Source organism: Mus pahari, chromosome 8, assembly GCF_900095145.1.
Source record: "Mus pahari chromosome 8, PAHARI_EIJ_v1.1, whole genome shotgun sequence".
NCBI classification, from domain to species: domain Eukaryota; kingdom Metazoa; phylum Chordata; class Mammalia; order Rodentia; family Muridae; genus Mus; species Mus pahari.
The window spans coordinates 8,568,797-8,592,489 of record NC_034597.1 but is presented as its reverse complement, the minus strand read 5'-3'; the positions used below and the strand labels follow the sequence as shown (position 1 = coordinate 8,592,489).

At 41.5% G+C, this 23,693-nt stretch overlaps 1 protein-coding gene across 1 annotated transcript in view; it reads left to right on the top strand.

The window, feature by feature from the left end:
* The window catches only part of Rarb (retinoic acid receptor beta), a 334,463-nt gene that overhangs the window by 912 nt on the left and 309,858 nt on the right, over positions 1-23,693 (top strand). The gene's annotated exons all lie outside the window — the stretch shown is intronic.

Here is a 23,693-nt window from a genome sequence, read left to right as displayed (position 1 = left end):
ACCCAAGGTCATTTCTTCCTGATGCATAAAAAGACCCGTGAGAAAGCAAAAGTATTCTTAGACTGCTTCAAGTTTAATATGACTCTCCTGTGAAAAGTATTCATTTGGGATGGTTTTTAAGAGTTCTGTCTGCAGGCCTAGCCACTATACCTGTGATCTTGTCCAGCTTTGAAGAAGTTTGTGTAGTTGGTATTTGAAGGTGGAGGCTGTGCTGGTTCCTGATGCTGTGGTAGATACCAGGACTGTGTATTCTCTGTTCATTCTTCCTGTTGCAAAATGAGCTAGAGCTTAGCCTCGCCCTCCCCACTGATGCTTCGTGTCCTGCTACTTTTGAGCAAATCCTTCCAATTATTGGTTTGGCTCTAAAAAGTTTCTCTTTTGAAGTACTGCCTTAACTTTTTTGGTGTTGTTCACTGTGCTCAACTTTTCCCCCTACCTCCTCACGCACAAGTAGCAGGGAGTTAGCTTCACCTAAAGGGTCTTTTCTAAATTAAGATGGAGCCAAGAAAACAAGCAGGGAGTAATAGACAGACAGACAGACAGACAGACAGACATTTGGAATTTGGTGACAAATTCCAGGGGTATGGGTTACCATCTGGTTAAATTCTGATTCATTTTCCTTCTTGGAATGACTCGATTGTGACCCATGCCCCTATGTGTTAGGTTTCTGGCCTCAGTACACCAATAAAGTCTTTGAAATGCTCAGCAACTGTCTCTCATCCTTTTAAAGTTCACATTGAAAGTAGATGCAGATAAAATGGTTTCAAGGCTGTTAGGAGAAGCCAAAGAATATCTGTATTGAACATGTATTGTCACATGTGCTAGATCAAACTACAGAAGTTCATTCAATATCAAATGATATTACAGAATTAGCTTCAGTGAGCACAAGGGCATATAAAACGATTGTTAATGCTTAGAAGCCACTCAAGAGCCTCACAGTCTAATTCCATAGCTCAGCCAATCTGACACACAGTACATCCTAACAGATTTCTTTTCTTATATTGAAATACATTTGTTGTTGTGACTGAGAAATTAAGAAAACAGGACCCTCACCCTAGGAGATCAAATCTAGCAGATTAGACACTCTTGGGCTGCCTGAACCCTCAAGGTGACCAACAATACATTCAAGCAACCTTGGGCTACTTCCAGCCCAGATTTTATGGAAAGTTCAGTGCATACATGGTCTGTAGACCAGAACAATTGGTATTGCAGGCTGACGAACATCCCTGGATGGTGCGCGCATAGGTTCATTGTCATGCAACCCTCATTTCTTACAGATGCCTCTTGGCTAGAGTGTACTTTAGAGGTGGGCTTTTGTTTTTATAAATAAAAATGTCATGTTTACATTTCATCTGAAGCAGGCTTCTTAGCCCACAAGTCCTCAAGAGTTGTTCTCTTTTATGAGAAAGGTATGCTGACTCTGTTGTGGGGCAGGAGTAGGGAGAGAACATGGAACTATGTGTCAGCCTATCCCAGACCTAACCCAGGGCTATGCCTACGCCTATGCCATTCACTTTTGTAAAGTTCCCTGTCTCAGTTTGATGATAGCTCCGTAAGAGCTGAGCCATGTCATATTTGAGGCTCCTTTTTACCTTGTATGCTAATAACATACATACATACATACATGCATACATACATACATACATGTTGCTATCTGTTTTATGCTTGAGCCACATTACAATTTCATTTTTCTAGAACTTGGTGAGATGCTACTGGTTGCATAGGAGTCAACCTTTAAGGAGCAATGGTTTGAAGTTTAAGGAAACAAAAGGTTAGTAACTGACAGGAGATTGCTTGGTTTTGCTTTCAGGAGGCATGGAGGAAGATACTGGGTGTCTGCATCTTGAATAGTAGTTTGAGTAAGGGCAAATAGAAGAGGTTCATACTAAAAACTTCTAATCGGGCTTCCTTCTTACCCCATCAATGTCTTGTTTTATTTTTTTCTTACTTCTTTCAGTCAAATCAAGTAAAGTTGCCTAGGTGAAATTCATTAAGATTTTTATGCATATGAGTGATTGGCTTCATGTATGTATACATACAACATGTATGCAGGTGCCCATAGAGACCAGAAATGGATGACTTATGAGCATCCTCTTCAACCAGAATTATGGAAGGTTGTAAGCAACCCTGTGGGTGCTGGGAGCTGCATCTAGGTCCACCGTAAGAATAGCAAGTATCATTAGCCACTCCTCTATCTCTCCAGCCTCAGTGAACCCAACAGCAGCAGACACTGTTAAGAGAGGGTCTATGAACTGGTCATCAATGAGGGGACTCTTTCCAAGCACTTGAAAGCCAAAGACAGTCAGATGTCTATGAGTTTGAGGCTAGTAGCCTGATATAAAAAGTGAGTTCCAAAGCCAGGGCTGCATAGAGAAACTCTGTCTCACAGACAGGAGAAGAGAGATGGAGAAGGAGAGGGAGGAGAAGTGGACGGAGGAGAAAGAAGGGAAGAGGTAGAGGGCGAATATTATTAAAATCTGTGCTTTGGATCCTAAAAGAAGAATGAGATCTTATAAGACAAACCCACTGACTTTCCTCTGGCTAAAAATAAGCATAAATTTGTATTTATGTCTTAAAATTAACTCAGGAGATGTCCTGGTGCTGTGAATTCTCATTGTGTAACAATGTACATACCCGGGTGGTAAAGGCAGCCACTACTACAGAGTAGAATCCATGACAGGCAGCTGCTCTGGGCCTGTTGTCTGTGATGGAAGGACTTTTTGATGTTTCCTTGATAGTCTATTTATGTCTGTATCTGCTGCTCAAACAGAAATAATTAATCCCCTGCCTCCAAAATGAGATCCTTGGCAGCAGTATGAGACTGTGGAGACTCCAGTATCTTTGATTTCAAAAGCAAATGAGAATTTTCATAAGAGCTTCTGATGTGCTGCTTTTTCCTCACACTCTGAGACAGGCTCTGTCCAGAGCCTGAGCTCTGCTGAACCTCTGTCTGTACTACAGTCTCCCTATGTATGCATCTAAGAGTGTTGCCTTTTCTTAGGGCTGCTGGCACATTCTCCTAATCACAGGACTTTGGAAGCTGAGGCAGGAAAATTGAGAACTCAAGCCCAGCTTGATGTATAAAGTAAGACTCTGGTTTTAAAACTGTCCTTGTCTCTATGAATAGAATGTGTATTGTATTCTGGAGCCACAGTAAACTTAGAGCACAGAGAACATGGTAGAAAAGGTAAAAAGGTAAATGTCCAAGCACCCAGCACCTCATACATCAATCTATGCAGCCACCATAGTTTTAATAGGACCCTGACACGGCTGTCAGATCATTAGCAGAAGTCCTCTTTCACGGATAAATGCCATGAAGCTTAGGGAGAATACAAAGTTTAACAGCTAGTTAGAGTTGGAGTCAAATTCCAAATGCAGATCTTGGGGCTAAGAAGCACATGCCTTTTCCAGTGTGTCAGGCAGTGAGGTCAGCTTAATCTTTGGATGGTCCTCAGCTCCACACAGGCACCTCTTTCCACAACATGCCATGGGGTCCTTAGACATGATAGATGGTTAAAGGATTCTGAAGCCTCATTTGCTTCACAAACTACTAGGAAAGTGGATATCATTTTCTCCTAAGGAAAAAGTTAGAGGAAACCCTGGTGAGAGTACCCATGCAGAAAGCCTTCCAGTGGGAGGAGAGGGTATGGTCGGCCAGGCGATACTCACAAGCTGGATCCCCAGCTTGCTGGGAAAGTTGGGCAGCTTTCTGTCTGTCTTGCTTTCTTTCCCTTCATAGTTGTTTGCTCGGTTTTATTGTGCTCGTGTGTTCTTTTATGTGTTGTTCAAGTTGGAAAATGATGCTAAGCATGTTGGCTGAGCTTCTCTCAACACAGTCTGTTTAGTTCCAGTGCCTTCTACTAAGAGTTCTTTGCCTTCTTACTTGATTGGAAAGCACTGTCCTGTCAAACACAAAATATTGTATTCACCTTAACACCCTTAATCTCTGGGAAGACAGGCTATAATGTCTCAAAATTAGCCATGACTGCACATAACAGGAGACATACACAAAGAGGATATGCAACTTAGATAGACTGCAAGTTGTTCACCAGTGTCCACTGGTTCCTTGGCCCAAAGCTTTTGACTTTTCTGAAATGCTGCACACTGATGGTCTAAACCTCACTAGTTGATTCCAGTCTTCTGGTGCCCTTTACCCTAGTCTTGTCTGCTTTCCTCTGCGACACATTTCCTGTGAATGTGCCCAGTAAACATGCACAACAGGAATCAAGTTAGGGGTCTCAGGGGTGATGTACTACTACATGTTCATGGAGTTTCCCAGGTCTATCAAAGTGGCTGGTTCTCAGCTGTGTTTGTCGTGTTGGAACTGTGTGTCATATTGGATTCTATCTTCAATGAGAACCCTCCAAAGAATGTGAAGACTATTATGGATTGAATTGTTTTTCTCAGAAAAATATGGCCACCCTGACCTAGTCGAGTCTAAGTCATGCCTCATTTTAAATAGTATCTAAGCAGATGATCAAAGTGAGACATGTTTACTGGGCTGGGTGCTGGTAGCTGTCTCTGCATACTAGACAAGAATGACACAGAACTAGGGACACTAGGAAGACCATGTGCAGACCAGAGCTATACTGTCACAGCCAAAGAACACTTAAGACTTCTGGCCACTTCTTAGAGCTGTTAAGAGGCTAAGCAAGCTATCACCAACAACTGTTCTGTGTAGTTTGAGACGGCAGCTCTCAGAAATGAGTCTGGAACTGATAACTTCTAGCACTGGAAAAGGAAAGGCTGCACAGTCTTCATCATTTTTTCCTGAAATATGTCTATGTCTCACAGAAATAAGAACATAACTGTAGTGATGTTTTATGTGTATTCTTTTCTTAAGCTGTTGAGCAGTATTGCAGAATGTGGTCTTTTCCACAGAGCTGTAGAGTTCATGTATCCCACAGATACAAGGCTGTGGTCATGTATGCTACCATTTAGTTAAAATGAGGTTTTCTCTTATCCCATTCACATTTTTTTTTTTAAAGATTTATTTATTTATTATATGTAAGTACACTGTAGCTGTCTTCAGACACTCCAGAAGAGGGCATCAGATCTTGTTACGGATGGTTATGAGCCACCATGTGGTTGCTGGGATTTGAACTCCGGACCTTTGGAAGAGCAGTTGGGTGCTCTTACCCACTGAGCCATCTCACCAGCCCTCTCACATTTTTTTTTTTTTGTACACTGCACAGCCCCAGCATGTTCTATAGAGTACCCATATTTTTCTTGGCTTTAAAGTTCTACAGGTTCCCTTAGTTTCCATACTAAGTATATCCAGCAGGATCTTGCACATTCCAGGTTCACAATTAGGCTTGAATCTCAGGAATTACTGGAGTATTGACTTTACCACTATAGTTATCGGTTGTTTGTTGGCTTGAATCCAACTGCACTGCCGTACCAGACAGTCCTATTCTAGGATTTATGAGCTTTTTGCCTGACTTTGTCATCCTCATGTCTGGAATTCTCAGTAGCTTCTCATTCTCTTACATAGGCAAATTTTGATGATGTTGTTGCCTAGCCCTTGACCTCTATCCCTTATCCTTCATTCTTAGACACAATTTTATGGTGTAGTTGATTATGTATATTTGTCCATCCTACCTTGCACATCTACAACTGTTACTTCTGTATATCTAAAAAACCTGTTCCATTTCTGTTGTCTTTCTTTCTTCCATCTTCCTCCCCCTTTTTCTTCTTTCTCTCTCTCTTCTTTTCTACATAAAAGTTTCACATCAGTAAACTTTACTTAAAACTTCTGAGTTTAGGAACTGGAATATATCTTAATAATAACATGTACAAAATCCTGGTTTAATCCCCTAGTTAACCTTCCCCTCTCCATTGGATGCCTTTTCATAATAATATAAATTGAGTTCAATATTATTTAAGTCTCCATGTATAATTATTGTCTTTAGAAAAACCTGAAATCATTAAAATGAGTGTATTATATAGCAGCAGGACTGACCGCTTGTTAATTTAGTGCTGAGTTTTTTTGTTTTTGTTTCTGTTTCTGTTTTGTTTTGTTTTGTTTTGCTAGATGTGAAGGATACATATAAATGTTTGGTCTAAAATGAAGAGTGTGGGTTTTCTTGGAAGATGAGGATGTGATTATCTGCTCTGTGACCACATTGGCAGCAGTGAGTCCCAGACTTTGCAGTATCTAGGAATTTAGAGTCTAATCCCTCATTTGGAAAGGGTCCATGTGTCGAACCATTACATAAACATATATTTATGTAAATAATGGGTAGTTAGAATTCCAGGAGCTTGAAGAGGAGCAAGAAGGGCCTGGGCATTTCTGGATACTGTCCGTGAATTTGAATGTGATCTTCCCACTTTCCATACCTCACCTTCCCAAGATGATGGCGGAGTGCTAAAAAACAAGGTAAGATTTTGGTCATACTAATGACAATGTAGAAACCCAGGAAGTAACCATATTCTTCCCCATGGCCTACTTTTACAGTCTACCATTTCATTTCCAATCAAATCCTTTCATGCAACAGGACAGCCATTCATAGGCTAGTTCCCAAAGGGAAAGGTTTCTATTCTAGGTCCATATATGTACTTCTATAACCTTTTAAATTTACATAGCTTACAAAGCCTAACAATACATGCCTTTACATTACTGAATTATCCCAAGTGTGGTCTAATACTTGGCTACTAGAGAAGTCCTGCTTTCATAAGTAAGCATACGACATGAACTTTCTACTTCTCATGAAAAGTCTGCATCCAAGTCCCCAAGGAACTGAGGGGGGCTGCAACCCTATAGGTGGAACAACAATACAAACTAACCAGTACCCCCAGAGCTCATGTCTCTAGCTGCATATGTAGCAGAAGATGGCCTAGTTGGCCATCATTGGGAAGAGAGGCCCCTTGGTCCTGCAAACTTTACATGCCCCAGTACAGGGGAATGCCAGGGCCATAAAGTGGGAGTGGGTAGGTAGGGGAGCAGGGGCGGGGGGTGGGTATAGGGAACTCGGGATAGCATTTGAAATGTAAATAAAGAAAATATCTAATAAAAAATAAATAAGTAAAAAAAATAATAAATTGAAATTAAAAGAAAAAAGAAAAAAAAGAAAAGTCTACATCCAAAAAAGACACATTAAGGCATCTCTGTTGAGAACCAGAGAACTGGGTCATAGGCCATGAATTTTCCACTTAGGGCTTACTAGGCTTGCAGCTCAATTATCTCTGTGAACAATTGCTGATGTTGTTGAATGACTTCAGTAACGTCTGTAACAATGGACGTTTCTCAAGCCTTGGCTTCTTTTACTACCAAGCCACTCTAATGTTAACTGCTTAATTATTATGACTAATGTTAACTGCTTAATTATTATGAAGTCACACAATCCCAACAAAGACACCCAAGGGGAAAAGGTTGAATTTGAGATTTCACACCAGCAAGTGCCACTTTAATGATAACCATGTAGTGAATGAGATCATGGCCCCTCAGCATACCTGTTCTTGCCACAGTGCTTGACATGGCATACATTTGTGTGAATTCTGATGGGAAACTTTGAGATTTAGTGTAAGTATCCCATCCTTTCTGACTCTATTCTGACCACTTCTTCCAGAGAAAGCAAAATTACCATGTGAACAAGGCCATCATTGATCATGTCGATTTTACCAAATCTAGATATCCAAGTGGATTTATGCTATATGTTTCAAACACATACATGTACATATGTATATACATATACACATAATATAAGTATGACCTACTTATACTGCTAAAAAAGACTTAGATTTAATACTAAGAATCACAGAACTCCAGTTGAAAATAACTGACAAAAACAAACTATGAAGCAATGTATAAAGAATGTAGCTCCAGTAAAGGGTAGACTGTGTCCTTGTCATAAGAGATGGCCATTACCCACATTAACTACACATTAGTAATCAAAGCAATGTCCATTAAGGCAATTTTATACCCATTGAAGTTGGCACTATTTAGTATTGGAAGGATGGCAGGTGTGTCCCATGGCCATTATTACCTGTGGGTAAGAATCAATGTGTTGGGGGAAATATTGAAAAATGAACCTGCCAACTCTCCACAGGGCTGGACCATGCTTCCACACTCCTGTTGGCCTGCCAACTCTCCAGCCACACTGTACCACAGGACTCCCACTCGGTCATCTCTCTGGTGGGGGCGCCAGAGTTCCTCCCACTACCATCCACCCCAAGGTCAGTCATCACATCACAATACCCAGTATCCCAGTAGAATCAAGACTCTTAACGCTTAATTAACCAATCAGATTTATGTATGAATAATATCACAATTTACAAGATGCCAATACAATAATTTCAGAGCCAATTGATAATGATAAAAGCTTAATCCCAATATTCCTGAGTCTGGCGCCTTAGACCACTCAGCCATCCTGACATGCTAATATTTCTAACCTTGTGAAATCATAGCTACTTGTGGCTGGAAAGTGCCATGTGGGTACATGTCTGCAGCCAGCTTCCTTCTCCTCCTACTCTAAAACACTTTCTGTCTCTGCAGCTCTTAGCTCTGCCGCCCTTTTCCCTATCCAATCACAGACCTCCTGTGCACTAATGTAATAGGACAGGGAAAATCCTGTGACATCTATGTCTGTATAAAAACACTTTACCTTCTAGACTTGATTCTGTGTGACTAAGGAACCTAGCTTGTAGGTTGTATCCTAAAGGTACCCTTTACATGGGTGTCAGGTCTCATAATTAAAACATTTACAGTAGGTGCTAGTTCAAATATAAATCTATAAACCATCCAAATATCAGTAAGAAGATGAGGGAAAAATAGTAAATTGAATTATTTGCTAGTGAAAATGAGATTGCAAGTAGCCACAGAGAGTAGAGATGTCATGTTGAGGTCTGGTGAGAAGGCCTACTGGGTACAGGCACTTGCCGCTAAGTCACTGACCTGCATCTGATCCTCAGGGCCCCCCGTGGTAGAAGAAACTTCCCCCTTACCTTCACATTTGCACGTGTTCCCATTCATTCTTTCTCCCTGATTCCTCAAATAAATAAAATCTATTTTTAAAAATAAATGCAATGATGAATAAAGATAAAGTGCTCTAATGCTGCATATACAACATTAACCTTAGTATAAGTTGTTGAGTGATGACTTTATAACTCTTACTAGGTTCATGGTTGGGTCACCTATAAGAAAAGATAGGTTAACAATAGAAGAAGTGTAAGCTTATTTCATACGTTTCATGTGGCATTGGTGTCTTCACCAATGAAGACTCAGAAAACAAGGAAACCGAGGTCTTTGCTTATTTGGGCAATGTTTAGTACAAGGCCCAGATGAGCTGCATCGCTCTCAACAGAAGCTGTGATGGCTGGCATGATGTCATGGGTGTGGCCCCTTAGCAAGTCCTGTTTGCTTAGATCCCTCTTTTTGTCCTTGTAGCCCAAATAAAGACAGCCCTCTCTTTGAGGCTTATGAGGCCTCATTCCAGTGAGTGCCCATGACTTGCCACCAGGGAGCACTTTCAAGAAAAAACACCAGGAATTATGACTGCGTCAGGAAGAAGGGGTGAGGAGATTAATACTGCTTCCTCAAATGCCAGTGTGCTGAATATTCAGGGTAATATACACTGTTGAAATATAAAAGAAACTTATTTAGAAAAGTATACAACAGTAAATTGACAATGATAGATACTTCTCAGTGGTAAAATGGACCAAATAGTTAGGACTAAGTAGAGCCCCGTGGTAGACAGATGTACAGAAGGGATAAAGCCTTGAATGTATCTGTCCATCATCCAGGATTTGTTGTCCTTACATACTGAAGCACTACACACACACACACAAACACACACACATTCATACNCACACACACACACACACACACATTCATACTCACACATATACATTCTCACTCACATACACATACACATTCTCTCACATACAACTAAAAATAAACACTTTTATAAAATTGTCTGAAGTGGGGGCTGTCAATGAGTTGCTAGAGGTCTTGGTTAGCATGCAGGAGGTCTCGGATTTGATCCCCAGCACTGCATAGACCAGGATACACCTGTAGATCCAGCTCTTAGAAGTAAAGATGGATGGTAAAAATATTCAAGATGATTCTCAGGTACATAAGCCTTGTCAGACCCAGCTCAAAAAGTAACAGCTATAAACTTTTTCAGTTAGAGACTGTGTGACAGATTGAATTGTAGCGTACCCCCAAACTGATAGACTAGTGTACAGGGACCGGTGTTGGGGATCACCCAGTTTCTTCTTTTTACTGACAAAGAACTCTATAAACAACAGTTTCTGGGAGATTCCGAGGCAGTTACAGACCTGATGACGCCAGGTGTCATTCCCCTATGTGGAAAAGTTTTTTGGGGCTAGAGAAAGGGCAGGAAAGAAAGGTCTGAAGAGCCCAAACAGATGTGGTTTTCATTATGTCTTGGTCACTCCCAACCATCAAAGCTCAGGAGTGCTCCTTCACTGTGAGAGATTTGCTTCAGAGTCCCTTTCCATCCTTGGCTTCATTGTGAGGAGTTTATGTCTCAAAGAACTGTTAGCACATTTTGCATTGCACTCACCAGGTTGTGTTCACTGAGGACAAGGACATGTTCTCTTCCCTTCTGGAGGATATTCTCTCTGGTTTTGAGAGGTGAAATAAATAATCCCAAGTCGTGTGTATGTAGTTCATTGGTGTACATGAGAACGAATGGATAAGCTTCGTCTGAACCTCTGTAGGATGTGCTAGCCTGACCTGCATGGGCAGGTCCTCAGCTATTTAACTTCACTATGCAAGGACCCTGAAGAACACATACTAGCCCAAGAATTTTGTGCTTCTAAGCTACAGTCCCTCCATGTATAGTGAATACTTATCACACATGTATAGTGTGACAAGACAGTTATTGGCTTATGATAAAGTAAATCTTTGAGGAAATTTTTCCTATGTCGCCTCTGATTACATAGGAAGGAGCTATGAGACTTCTTGCCTGCAGCTTTTTCTTCACGTAGAGCAGATAGAGGAGGTGACTGCTGCCCCAGAGCATCTGTGTAGAAGCCATGAGGGTTGCTAAGTGCCCAAACCCACTGTGACACTGTGAGGACTTATTTAAACAGCTTGGCAAATATTTAATGAGGATTGGGTGCTTCTGTGCTCACAGAACTTCTATGAGGCTGTTTGTCTGACTCTTACAGGATGAAGATAGTCTTAGGTCTGGTAAATACCAGACCAGGAAGAAGAAAACATTTTGGTGTATAAGTACAGCTAGATAGCCAGTCAGATCTAAGTAACATTTAAGTCAAACAGTGAAATACTGTAGCCTCTCAGGGCCTCTCATAAGCTAATTGCCCTTCCACCTTCTTGTGCTCTTCTGCAGTGATCTGATTGGTGGACTTCAGTGCAATTGTATTCAAACTATGGTGGATCATTTTGTAGGGGACTATTTTTGGGAGACTGGGTCCACAGTAAGATGGTCAGAGGCTGGCCATAGCTGCAATGGCTTTCACAAGTTCAGTCTTGAATGAGTAGTGTACACTGAATGGAAAAGTTCACCTGTTCCAAGATTAATGTGTCAGAATTCAGACAGATCTTCATCTAAAATAACCCCCCCAGAAATTTCAGCTCCATCAGAGTCCTTCACTTGTGTCCTGTTCCCAGTCCATATGCATAAAGCATTTTGTACTTTGACATTCACAAGGAAAAGTCACCCTCTGCTATCTTGGATGTAGTTCAGTGTAAGGCACAGAACTGACAAAGTAAAGCATGTTCAAACCTGGGAAATCTTAAACCATGAGACTGGCAGGAGTGAAACTGAAATTAGCTTCTTTCCTGTGTCTGTGGAGCACATAACCAGGTGACCCCCAACCAGGTAGTCAGTCAGGTTCCCATCGCCCAGAGCCCCTCTCCATACTAATGAGGTGGTATTGGATGCGCTGGGGGGAGAGGCTCACCCCACCCATGCCAGACTTCACCCTGTTTTCTTCAAGCTGGTGCACTGGTGGCATCCAGACGCCCTGAGAGGAAAGGTGGAACCAAAACCAAGTTGAGGCTAGGATGACATATCTTTTCTGCTCTATGGCTGGATCTATAATGAGTGCATCGTTTTGCCTTTTAATCTTCTGCCTTTGAGTCTCATGAGCTCACATCTCCTGTTGGTTGCTAGAATGCTGATGCTTTCCCTGCAGCAAGGTCTTCCTTCCTGTGAGCATTATCTCTTCCCCGCAGCCTTCCCTGCTCTCCTCAGCCAGTTTCCTCTTTTCCCTCAGCTCACTTTATTTGTGTTCTTGGAATTGCTAAACTCCTTCCAGAGAACGCCTTTTTTTCCTACAGATAAAATGTGCTTTCTATGCTCCCTGTGTGAACGTCTGCACAGCAGGCTCCAGATTGCTGGACCATCACGGCCGCACTTAGTGTGTAGGTGTCCCCTAATGGTCTACTCTTTTAAATTACTTTCTTGGATAAAGGGTCCAGAAAGTTATGACTGAATCACTCCAATAACCAGCAGACTGATTTGCATCTTATTTTTAAAGGTATAGCCAGTGGATGAAAGGGTCAACTGTGAGAAGCTTACTGATCATGGCTATTGACTCTGTGTTGAGTTAACCTGACCTTCAAATGTCTGAAAACAAGGTGACTACCCCCATGCTCTCCAGCAGCAACATCACATGCCCACAGCAAGGACCAAAACGTTCTACAGAATTTCCTGTGGTTATGTCATAGGAGATTGTCCCTGTTACAGTCTTTCTCCAACAACAGGACTCCCCACCCAGGAAGCTGCCCTTGTAGGTATTTGGAAGTGTATGGGGTTCATGTTGTTATGGTAACGCAGAGATGATGCTGAGGATGAGTGACAGGTGAGGGAGTGGGACATCTGCATCACCAAAGGTGGTTCTTCCAAACACATGCTCACCCCTCTGATGAACATGGGGGCTTTAGATCTGCCCCGCCTCCATGTAGTCTGTCTGGTGTCCAGTACAGAGCGTGGACCCTGCTGTGCAGCAAGTCCCTGGGTTCAGACCCTCTTTTATGACCCCAGACTGCACACTGCGGAAGAACAAAGCCTAACCTTCACAGCCTAGTCTTCCATTTCAGGGAAAGCACTGGAGCTAGTGTGGCGTGGCACTTGGGACTTCCTTGTCACCAGCTGCACAACTTATATTTTACAAGTGATCCAAACATGCAGAAGGATTCTTTGAGATCTAGCCATGAGGCTTCAAGTGGCTGAAAAGACTCTCAGAACGTCACAGTGGGTTCCACAGTCCAGTTCTACCTAGACCAAATTTTCTCAGTCTAGAACTTTCCTTTCCCACTAATCACAGTCATTGTCACATTTACTCTTACTAACTAAAACAAAACAAAACAAAACAAAACAAAACAAAAAACAGTTCATAACAGAAGCTAGCTCCCCTTGAGTATGCCAGTGTTTCAAATGTTACAATGTAGCTTACAGGATGTACAAGGGTAAAGATGGAGCAGAGATTGAGGGAATGACCAACCAATGACTGGCCCAACTTGAGAACCACCTCACAGGAGAAAGCCAACCCCTGACACTACTAATGATATTCTGCTATGCTTACAGACGTACATGTCATTTGAGAGGCTTCATCCATCAGCTTATGGAAACAGACTCAGAGACCCACAGCCAAATCTTATGCATAGCTCCGGGGGTCTTGTGGAAAAGTTGAGGGAACCCAAGAGATCAAGGATACCACAGAAAATCTACAGAATCAACTAACCTTGGCCTAAGGGAGCTCACAGAGACTAAATCACCAACCAAAATATGTGCATGGACTGAACTTAGGTCCACTACTAATATATAGCAAATGTGCAACTTTGTCTTCATATGGGTCCACTAGCAGTTGGAGCAGGGGCTGTCGCTCTGATGCCTGCCTTTGGACCCCTTTTCCCTAGAAGAAGATGTGCTTAGGAACTGATTTGACTTGATGTGGTAGGGTAGGTTGATGGTGGTCGGGGGAGATGCCAATGGGATATAAAGTGAATGAATGTATTAATTAATTAAAGAGAAACAAACAAAGACAAAAAAAGCAGAGTGACTCCCCCCACCTCCTTGTGGTTTTCACTGTTTTTATGTTTCAATTAGGTTGATTGAGACTTCTTGTCAGCTCCCTATTCAATGCAATAAATTTGTCATAAAAGAGTGAAAAATATCAAATTTTATTGTTGATCATTTTGCTATTTGATTGTTCTTCTTATCTGTTCTTCTACTCTGTGATACATTCTCTGAGAGCTGATGTTACAGGGAGAGATTTTCAGTTTCCATTGTAACTTTTTCCATTGTAACTTTTTCCATTGTAACTTCTTCCATTGTAACTTTTCCCATTGTAACTTTTCCCATTGTAACTTTTTCCATTGTAACTTTGTGTGTGTGTGTGAAGATTATTGCATTCTATAAAATCAAATGGGAAGGGGAAAGGACAGGAAAGGTGCAAATATGGGCAAAATACCCATGCTATCTACTTATAGGACACACATAGCACACATATACACGTACCACACTTCCACTCAGCTTCAAAGGGGAAATGAAGAAGTATTATAAATGATCTGTAATATCACCATTAGTAAAATATCTACCTGGCAGCATAATTTAAGTGAAAATACTTCAGAATTAAAATTAGACTATCACTAGTCATAAAGGCTGAGCTCTGGAAGCCTCCTAAGTGGACAATGTATGAAATATAATACAGTGGAAGGGGGCAAACCTGGTCAGCCCATGCCAAGGGACTGGGAAATCACGACACGCAACACACACACTTGGTATAAGGCGGTTATTTGGGCAAAAAGCGAGTAGGGGCCTGGAGAAGGGGTAGGAGCAGACAGACCGGAGCAGAATCATGAGGGCAGAGAAGGACAGAAAGGGGGAAAGAGAGAGCAGCTGCGGACATGTGGGCACAGAGAGAAGAGAGAACTCGAGTCCCTTTGTATTCAAGGCCAACTGCACCTGTCAGCATCAGTTTCATGGCACAGATGATGATGATGATGTAAACCTTGGCGAGGCCTGTGGGAGGAGCCTAGCAGAATTGCCCATAAGCTAACACCCATGAGCTAAGAAATGCAAGATGTGTGTGTGTGTGTGTGTGTGTGTGTGTGTGTCTTCCTGGGTATGCATGATGGAGTATTAAATTGTCTTAAAAACTGAGGTGGTAACATTTGTGAGGTTATGCTTAAATCTGTGCCGGTTCAGCTGGGCTGGTGGGCTAGGACCCCCAGGAACCCTGCTCTTTCACTTCAGTGTTGGAGCCTCTCATGGGGGTTCTGGAGACATAACTAAGCATTTCCCTCTCTTCAGCCCTTTAACAATGCCTTGTTGTATATCTAAATCTATCCTCAGATTTTCACATCTTTTGTACCTGTCTCCAGGAGCTAGAATTGCAGGTCCCCAGGAGACAACAGGGCTGAACCAACATGATTGTTGCTATTTCATTTCTGTACCAAATCTATAAAATGGTTGAAAGCAGAGTACAGAAAGTTCACTAGTGGGGAACAGGAGAGAAATGAACCAAGGAAAGGGCCCTGGGTCACAGCTGGGTGGGGCAGGTAGGCTGCATGGCCTTTGCAGCAGAAAGCTAGTTATCAAGGCCCTGGTGCTGGAATTGTGTCCATGGAAGAAACTCAGGGAGGAGGCAGGAAGGTTTCCTTCTTCTCCGCACAATCTCCTCACAGTGTCCCTGCAAACAGCACCCAAAGCATATGTGATAGAGAGTCACCATGTGACATGCCAGCTGTGTACAATGGGAAGCAGGCACAGAGCATGCATGGGCAGATGTGCAGTCTTAGAGCCGAGGGTGGCTGCTTCCTGGCTCAGTAAATCACCAATTCTTCCTAGTAATCAAAAGTTATGAACCAATGTTTTCTGGTCCCCACAGTGTATGTTTAGAATATCTCTAACCCAATAACAAAACAAAATTTTTGTTAATTTAAACATTTGTTTTAAAATATAGGTGTAGACTCCAGTGTACCATTCTAATGGTCACTTCTGTCTGGGCTGCTGTGAGCTCCAGGTCACACTTCCCTCACCTGAATTCCTCAGCAGAATATACTGCGGGAAGTGTACTTCCAAAACAAAGTACAGTAATCCACACTAAAACATACTCACTAAAGTGTACTATCAAAGCAGAATACAATAATTCACAGTAAAGGGTAAACATAAATGTTTTATTTTGAAAGAAGCAGAAGTTTTAGAAAGAAGTCTTCAGTGTATCTCTAAACGTGTGCTTAAAGCCTTGGCTGTGGTCAAGGGCACAGGGTGCTTCCTGATACCACTGTCTCCATCCTGAAGATTGACACATACCCTTTCTGTAGTCTTGGGATGGAAGCATCTCTTCCTGTTAGCCTGTACACGTTTATGGATTTCATGCTTGCTAATTCTTTGTCAACTCAGAACTGCACCTGTAGGGTCTTATACATTTGGTTTCCAACACTAATTTCTAGAGAATTGCTTATAGTTATTCATGGTCTAAGGAAACAGATCCTTAAGAAAATTGAGTGATAGATTCCCATAGACACAAGCCAGTTTCACAGTGCTTCTCTGTGTGTGCTATTTTGAGCATGAAGCCTTTGATCTACACACCTTGATAGTTCCTCCTATCTGTGTCTGTGGTTGCCTGGCCACATACGGTCCGCTGCCGGTGGGGTTTTCCTGTGGGTAGTTTTTGTTTTTTGTTTTTGTGTGTGTGTGTGTGGGGGGAGATTTTGTTTGTTTTGTTTTGTAGTTTTGGAGTTTGGGGGTGTTTGGAATGATTGTTTTTGTTTTACTTTTATTTGTCTGTTTTTGTCTGTTTTGTTTTGGTTTTTGAGGAGCTGCTCCCATCTGCCTCTACCTTCTTGTAAACACTCCATTTCCTGCTGACCATTATTCTCCTTCTCTTTATTTCTTATTCTTTGTTTATTTATTTATTTACTTGATTGGATGTATGAGTGGTTGGTTGGTTTTATACAGAGTCTTATTCTGTATGGAGCCTGGGCTAGCTTTGGGTCAGCCTGCCTCAGCCTCTCCCTGACTAACCATGTGCTTGGATTCCAAGTGTTCACTACCCCTTCCAGAGTATATTCTACTCCCAAAACTACATTTTTAAAAGTCCATGTGTGAGCTGCATTATGTGGCACTTGTTTTTCTCTGTTGGACTCATGTCACTTAACAATAACACATCTCCTATGTGCTCATCTGTGGTGTTGCAAATAAAAGATCCTGATTTTGTTAAAGCTAAAGAATATCCATTGTATTCTGCATTTTCTTCTTTAACCTGTTGGTGGACAACTGATTTGATTGTGCATCGTGGCACTTGGGAGTTTGGCAGTGATATAGCACAACTGTCTATAGGGTGTGCTGTCTCCATTGCCTTGGGCACACACTCAGGAGAGGTATTACCAACTCAACTCACAGCATTGTTCTATTTTAATTGCCTGAGGAATTCTGAGCTTTAGGCAGTGGCTGATTTAGTTTACATCCTTAAAATCTGTGTCTAAGAGTCTCTCTCTTCACTGCATCATCAGTACTTGCTACCTTCAATTTTTGTGGTGTCATCCATTCTCACTGGAGTAATGTGGCATCTCACTGTAGCTTGGTTGGCAATCTCCTGATGGTTAATGATGCTGAGTTCCTTTTCATAGACTAGCTGCTGATCATCTGCACACCTTTTGAGAGTCAGGATTTTTTTTTTTTTCTCTGTTTTAATTTGCATAATATGGAGGGAATTTTTTTCTATTCAATAGTTTGGATTCCTTATATTCTTTTATATGACCTGCTCTAAAATACCTGTCAGGATACTGGGCTGTTAGAGTTAGGTAGTAGGAAATAAGTGTCACAAATATGTTGTTAAGGACATTATATGGTACCTTTCAGTGCTAACAAATTGATGTACCAGCAGATCTTTAGGGATCTTGGCTGGCACACTTCGGTAGTAACATCTTGCAAACCTTAGCTCCCACAGGCTACATCACAGTTTCACTCTGTTCTCTGTTCCCTTCCCCATCTACAAGTGCTGAGTTTTATCTCATTTTGACTTTGTTTCTCGTGTGTGTGTGTGTGTGTGTGTGTGTGTGTGTGTGTGTGCGTGTGCGTGTGCGTGTGTGTGTGTGTGTGTGTGTTCTGTCTTAAGTTTGTTCTCATGTCTCAGTAAGTCTTCACTGAGCTGGCTTCATATTCTTGGAATGGTGAAGTCATTTAAGTTTTCTTCAAGTGAACATACAGATTCCCGAGCATCACCTGCTGCCTAGCCTGTTCTTCTCAGTGTACCCTTGGTTCCTCTGTTAAAACTAGCTGCTATCCTTGTGAGGTCTTGTCTCTGAGCTACATTTTCCACATGCATCTACTTTTACTTTATGGGATCCATGTTCAAAATTGTTATTGAGACTACATAGCAGTAAATGAGGTAGTAGAGGTCTAAATGGAAACCATAGTGCATCAATGACCTAAATTAAAGAAGTCACGACTAAATGGAAAAATGTTCTTTTTGTTCATGGAATAAGAGAATTCCTTTCAATGTCCACAGTACCCACAGAAATATCCAGTCCAGTCCCTATCAAAGCAGCAATAACATCCTACACAGAGATAGAATTACAACAAAATTCTTATTGGAATAAAAGACCTACTCCAAAACCATCCTGGACCTAGAGGCAGTGTACCACAGGATGGTGGTGCAATATTTCTTAATATGATTCAAAATGTAGAAGGAACCTATAGATTTGGATTAGTAATCTTCAATACCATATTCAAATTCTGAATTTATTCCAGGAACCCATTCAAATTTTATTCCTATTACAACTCTCCCCATCTTTATTGGATTTTCAAGAATTTTCTTATCATCTTATAAAGCCCAGTGAGTTTAAAATGATTTTTATTAAATATAAGTGCTTTGAAAATTTAACTCAATTCAGTTCAATGGATTATATTTTACTGCTGACATGTTGGAAAATTATAGCTTCATTCCCAGGAGAAAGAAGTATTAAGTCTGGACTAAGTTATATGCAGAAATTTTATGGATCCAATCACAGATTTGAAGGAAAAACCATAGTTTTTTGATAAAATATTGGTAGTGATAGAGTATCAAAATGTAAAGGTTCTCTGTTGGGTACGCAGAGCTGAATGTGTGCCTCTGAAGTCTGTTGGAGATGTTAGAATCCGTTTCTGACCCTGTCCCCACACAGTTAGCTACCCAGAGAAGGGAGATGAGGCTGCTGGGGGAGCTTCGTGATTCGAGTTTCTTTGTTTCTCTGTGAGTCTCAGATCATTTAATAACACCTCACAGTGGTAAATATTCCTTATGAAATAAGACTATTAAGTGAACAGCTGAGAGAACCATTTTGGAAATTCCCTGCAACAGTGGCTGGAAGAATATTCTGGCACATCACCTGCCTTCTAAGTGAGACCTTCTTAAGCCTTACTAGTATTCTGTCACTCCAGGAAGGGACAGGAATATTCTAGGCCAGGAAGGAAATAAAAAGTATCCAGGGCACAAAAGACATCTTCTTAATTTGAGTTCCCAGCAATACACACTGAGTGGAGGGGCTATTTGAGGCTGTGGGAGACGTTATAGCTGTGGAATGGAGAAGTGGAACAGGAAATAGACACCATTAATGGGAGCATTTGCTGTTGTCATGTGGGGGCCTGAAGCAGAGACCCTGCATTGAGTGAGTCCTGAGGAGAGCAGGCTGGTCCTCACTGGGCTACAGAAGCTCATGATTGGTGCTCCTTTGACCATCAAAGAAACAGTGTCATCGTCATCGGGTCAAAGACAGACACAGTGGGAGCATTTGTAAATACAGACAGCAGACACCTGCCCTGGGACTGTTACAGAGCCTGAAACTACTCTACAGTCTCGTTCCCTATCCATCATTCAGGCTCACACAGGGTATGGGAGTATGTGGCTCAGTTTCCATGTAAGCGAACCCTCCCCTAGGTCTCTTTCCTCAGCATGAAGCCTGTCTGGGATTTAAATGGCTAGTCTTCTTGATTTATTAAGGTGGCATTTATAAGGTGTCTTCAGATGAACTTTTTATTTCTATAGTTGGTCTACTGGTCACTCTCATTATTCCTAAATCTTCAAAGATACCTTCAACACTCAGTTAAAACAGTAGATAAGTCCCTACCAATGTGCATGAAGCATGTCCAGCCAGGATGTGGACTCATTTCTCCCCATCCATTTATTATCCACACACATTCTGAGAAGGGCAGGCAGCTGTATAAGAAGCAGAAAGGCAGCTGTCCACCTGGACAAGCAGTGCAACCAAGCAAAGCTGCGGAATGCTTTCTCTTAATTCCTTGCTGTGTTCCTGGACCATGAGAACTTTCAGGAAACCTGGCATTGTTTACTTCTCCTTTGCTACTGTGATAAATACTCTAAAGGGCCAAGACTTTTGTTTGTGTTAGTGACTGAGTGCTCAGAGTAGCACCATTTGTACTGAGTATTAATTGAGTTACTGGAGGAATGTGGTCTACATTTACAGAAGTAGCATATTGTTTAGATTACACTCTAGGTACCATGTTTCTATCAAAGGAGATAAGTTTCATTTCATATTTTGAAACTTTTAATTATTAGAGTATCAGAAAACATGCCTTCTCAGGGTGACAACAGGGAAATACTGAGTTCTACAATCATGCCCTACTTCTGACGAACAGAGCCATTGGCATATCAGTCACATCATATGCTCTGATTCTGGATTTGTTTTCCATATTTAGAAACTGTACTAGAGGAACTTGAGTGTTGCTTAAGTTAGTATGGGGCCATACATCATCTCCACACAGACACCATGTGCCCAAAGGCTTGCCACAGGACACAGAAGAACCACAGGTATATTTGGGAACACTGAGGTATATTAGGAAGTTACTTACAGTATGCTCTGTAAGTATGTTACAGAACATACTTACAGCATGGAGAATGCATCTCAGCTTTTAACCATGTGCAGCTGAACCCTTTGCTTCTGCTGCACATACAAGCACATCTACATAGAGAAAAGCTGGGATTTTATTTCTCTTCTCCATTCCTAGCTCACCCTCTCCCAACATCCTTTTGAAATATAAAAACAGAGGCCGACTTCTCAGTCTTCCAAAATTTACTAGAGATAATGTGGAGACAACACATCACTCTCTTCTGTTGGAAGGTTAATTGGCCTTTATCATGCATTCCAGAGCTTAGATAAGAACAAATTGATCCTCTCCCTTATGTCATAGGATAATAGTCTCCTCCAAATCTGGCCCTTTTTTATAGATATAACATAGGAGGGGTAGGTAACTTCTCAAATTTTCAGGTACAACTAAAATAACAGAATTTGCTATTAGCTTTCAAGAATAAGGAACAGGGCTGGAATGGCTTCCCCCTTGTGCCAGAGGTATGTTTGCTATTTCTAAAGGTAAAATTCCTGAGACTGTGCCTCTGTCTCTCTGCCCAGTGCACCAGATCTATGTCAGCTACACAGAAAAACAGCACTGATGCCATGGGACTGTCTTGATGTGGATCGTCACACTACAGAACTGGTCCACTTTTGGCTCATGTGGCTCTACTGTTGCCTTCTCCGCTGATGTCAGAAGTTGCAGACAGTTTCATCTGACCCTGGAAGACTTAATGCAACTGACATTTTATAGGAACAAATAAACGATCAAATCATTTGCTAGTTTTTGCAGAGATCCACCAGAGAAAGATCCTGCAACACACCAAGGAGCAGATTCAGCTCGGAGAGGAGTTCTGAGGAAGGGGCGTCTAGGAGTTGCAAAATAAATGACTCAAAATCAAGTTGTAGGTTACAAATTGGTGGCTTATGTTCTGCTCAAGGCAGCTTTCTCTTGCAAGTATAAAAAAATCTCTTTTATTTACATACCAATTCAGTTTTTCCCAGATTCCCTTTGGATTATCCCATGAACCAATAACCCATGATCCCAGTCCCTTGATTCTTACAAAGAGACAGCAATCACAGTTTGTAACATTTCAAAAGAATTTAGAGATCTGCATGCCGTTGTTAAGCACAGATGATAAGCCAGTTGGGAATTACCATTTCTCCCATGCCTGGACCTGGACCTAAACTCCTTCTGTCCCAAGCTAACCTTGTACTCAGGAATCTGCCTGCCTTTGGCTCCTAATGCAGTTGCTTCTGCTTTTCTAGGTCCAAGAAGCACCTCATATAATTTTTATTTCATCCTTATATTTTGTACAGTTGAGAAATGATATATTTTTGAACTCATGTTTTTGGTGTTCTTTCCCACAGTCTTAAGGGCTGTCCTGAAGGTCACAGCATCCTACCATTTTGCAGAGACATTAAATACACCCTAGCCTTCTGGACTAGTGGTGTCTCTGATAATCACAGAGTCATTAAACTTGGCAGAGATGACATTCCTCAAAGGAGGAACATGAAAATATGTGCATTATTATGCAAACCAGCAATAGTCATGGAGGCCCACACACTGCTGGCTCTGTTCCAGGGGCAGGAACCATGTCACACCATCCCTACACAACCAGGCTGGCCTTGGCCACAACATGACTTTTTAATGATGAAGATGAAATGATGTTCTAATAAAAGTTAAGATTAATTAACTATGTGGCTTCGGGTAAAAGGCTTTTTTGTGTCTCAGTTTCTCTATCTTCTTGCTATAGAGATAATGCCTGTTTCTTGTCACTATATTAACTTGGCAAAGAGCTCAAAGGCATGGGGCTTGTGTCTTTTCATCAGTTTATTGATTTTGATACTGAGATTGTGATACTGCCTCCAAAGACTACAATATGACAACTGACTGTATTTTAGAGTAGTGGGAACCTGAACACGGGGAATGATAGGATTTTCTCAATGCCAGAATTGTATGAATGCCTAGCAGGAGGGGAGAGTGTGAGAGATGTCCCTGTATGGTATTAGTCTTCTGTAAAGACATGGCAAAGTAAGATTTTGTCTCCTTGCAGTGCCTTGCTAAATTAGTTTGCAAGGGCCATATGGCAGTGTACCCAAATGTTGCTAGAGCATCATGCTCTAGTGGTAGGTTAATAATATGATCAGCAACACCAAAAACATGTGTACTCACTTCCTGATGCCATGAGAATTCCAGTACTCATCAGATTTTAAAATGATATTTGAAATATAAGTGTTCTCACTTCAATAGGGACAGATTGTGACTGTGGTCCTAGCAGGGTCTCATACTCTTTCCCACTGCTCCTCCCCTGTGTTGCTGCAGTGGAGAAGGGGGCACATATAGCACAATGTCTGAGTGTGGCTGTGTCCAACAAAGGACATTTTTGCCAGAGTAGTTGCCTGAACATTGAGGTGGCCGGTGCATACATGTCTTTCTAAGTCTGGACTCTAAAACCTTCATAAATGTGGAAGGAAAGAGCAATTCACAAAGTTATTGACCTCTACCCACATGAGTGCCATGACATACACAATTCTCCCTCCTTCAATAACAACAAGTATATAAATGAAAAACATTCAAAAATAAAAGGTGAGCAAAGTAGGTGCTGGGATGGGACTCACAGCCCATAGTTTGCGGGGTCACAGTTTTAACGCTTACAAAGAGCACTTTACGTTCTCCCTCTTCCCACCTCTATTTCAAACCCTCTCTAAACCATTCCCCATTTGAAATAATCCATTTTGTCAAGACTATGAGGGCTCTCTGAAGGAAAGAGAGTTTGCTATGTTAACTTTTTCTTTCTTTCTTTCTTTCTTTCTTTCTTTCTTTCTTTCTTTCTTTCTTTCTTTCTTTCTTTCTTCTTTCTTTCTTTCTTTCTTTCTTTCTTTCTTTCTTCTTTCTTCCTTTCTT